Genomic DNA, 2,636 nt, shown 5'->3' on the forward strand with positions numbered 1-2,636 from the left:
AAACAAGACCAAAAAGTACGAACCTCAGTAAAACACCTGCCATAGAAGAGTGCAGATCCTGGTGGAATGTCAGGGATCACCTAGTGCTACAGGAAGTCTGCATGCTATTTCCTTCAGAACAGTGTCTCGAGTGGACTGAGGGTGCAGTGTCTCAACAGTCCTGGTCAGAGGATCCCAACTCATGTAGCTCCTACTTGGAGGAACGTGGTATAAAATAGGGGACCCCTCAAGCACAGCCTGAGTATGTTTGACAGCAAGACCATGTGTGTGTTGATGAATATTTTCTTTCCATTAGCTGTGATCTTTTGGGAGTGAGCAAAGCTGGCTGTGGTTTAATTGCCCTTATTTCATCTTACAACAACCAAGCCACTGCTTGCACAGCCCCAACCAGCAGAGGCCTGTTTGACTTCAAGCATTTTCCATGACTTGACCACATTTGACAGGGCACGTAGGCAGAAAAAAAAAAAAAAAAAAAAAACCAAAACCCAAAACAAAACCAAAAAAACAAAATAAAGCACCACCACCACACCAGCACCCTCCTGCCACTCACGCCATCTCCTGTACCACCACCCTCCCCCCAATTTGTATCTCCAGGGCAGCCGAGGTTGGGTTGGAGAAGGAAGGTGCTAAGATACTGGAAGTCACAGGAGACACTGCCTAGGAGCCCCAGCAGGGACATCAGCCCACTCAGCTTTCCATCATTTGCTGGTTTCCCCTCTGTGCCTCCGTGCTTTCCACATGCAGAAACAGTTCTAGATCCCTAAGCAGAGGCCCAGGCATTTGTCCTAAAGAGGTCTGAGAATCAATGAGTAGATCGAGATTAAATTTCCTCTTCCTTGCATCTGGTGCGTCTTATATTGCTTCCACATAGGAACCTTTACTTGGTTTTCAAAAGTATCTGTTTCACTGAAGCTGATTGTAAGTAAAAAATCCTTCCCAATTTTAAGTGAGACATTGTTTTATTCTAACACATAAAACTTCTAGTTTAAAAGGATTAATAGAAAATGAGAAAAATAATCACATATTCGTTCACTCACCTACTATGCATTGAACATTTTGTTTTACACACGTTTGAAGAGATACACACATGTAAATGAATATCATACTTGGTAGTATTATTACTTAGTAGAAATCATGGTCAAAAGACTGGACAAATATTATACAAAAGAAATATAAACAGACTCAATATATGAAAATATGGTTATACTCATCAGGGAAAAATTCAAACCATGATAGGATATTATTTTTCATGTGTCAGATTAGCAAAATCCTGATATTTGATAGCAGTGTCCTGACATCCACCTACATCGTGGCAGAAGTACACAATGGTGCTAGATCTATTGGAGTAAGTTGGCAATACTTCTACCAAAATGACTAGTACACAAGTCCAAAGTGGCATAAAACTATTATAATTTCAGTATATTTTATAATACTAAAAGATTGGAAATAATCCATTGGTGTATCACAAGGAATTGATCTTAAAAAGTCACCAGTGAAATAACTGTGCAGCTAAGTGTCCTTCTATACTGACATAAAAAGAGCTCAAGGATGTGCAAGAATAATGTATATTGTACTCTACCTTTGTGTTAGAAGGAAGAAAATTAGTTTATGTGCATTTATATTTTATCTATAAATTCATATTCACATACATAAAAACTGGAAGGATGCACAAGCAATGAATGTGACCTGTAAGTGGTGGGAAGGTAGAGACAATGGTTGGAGGAAGATTTCTTAGTTCAATTTTTAGGGTGTTTTGATTTTGGCCACATGAAGGTATAATCTAACAATTTTAGTAGGGTCATGCCATGCATAGTTCTTCAACAACACTTTCTGATTAATTTTCCATTTTTTTAACAATCTACATTTTTTTGTAGATGCAAACTACTCCATCATACGACATCATTTAGTTTGTTTAGTTTCTTATCGGGCATTTGAGTTGATTGGGACTGTTACGGATGGTACTATGGTATTGCACATAAATCTTAGTGCATACCTTTTGTGTATGTGTGTGTGTTTGTGTGGGTGTGTGTGTGCTAATGTGTGTGGGTATATTATCTATTGTTTCTAAAGTAGAGCTGTCAACAGTAGATGCTAATGCATTGAGGACTGGCATGTACCCCCAAATTAGATCATCTCACCCATACAACTCCAGGGACAGGGCACACTATATCTTTATTTTACAAATGAGAAAATTATGGCACAGAGAGTTCAAATATCTATAGACCCAAGATTTAAACCCAGGCACTTGAGTTTCAGAGTCCAAGCACTTAAACCTCCACCATTCTACTTTTCTGATGTTAGTGCAGCTCTCATGGGGTTCTTATGAAATCAGGAAACATGGTGCCCATGAAACACTGCTATAAGGTCTGAGGTCACCCATCAGTCACCACCAGAGTGTCTTAAATGAGTATGAATCTGTTGACCTTTGAAGGGGAAATAACCTGGGCATATTCACTGGTTATGGCTCTCCCGGGGCCAGTGCCCCAAAGAAAGCATCATAAGGATTACCTCAGGGCAAGAAGTAGAAATGTGGAGTTGAGCAGTATTACAACCAGCACTGAATTGGAAGTTGTCATGCTGTCCCTTATCTTGGACTCTCAGATTGCGCCAAAAGATAGTACACAGAGGCAAAAGTA

The sequence above is a fragment of the Canis aureus genome, chromosome 21, assembly GCF_053574225.1.
Source record: "Canis aureus isolate CA01 chromosome 21, VMU_Caureus_v.1.0, whole genome shotgun sequence".
Classification (NCBI taxonomy): Eukaryota; Metazoa; Chordata; class Mammalia; order Carnivora; family Canidae; genus Canis; species Canis aureus.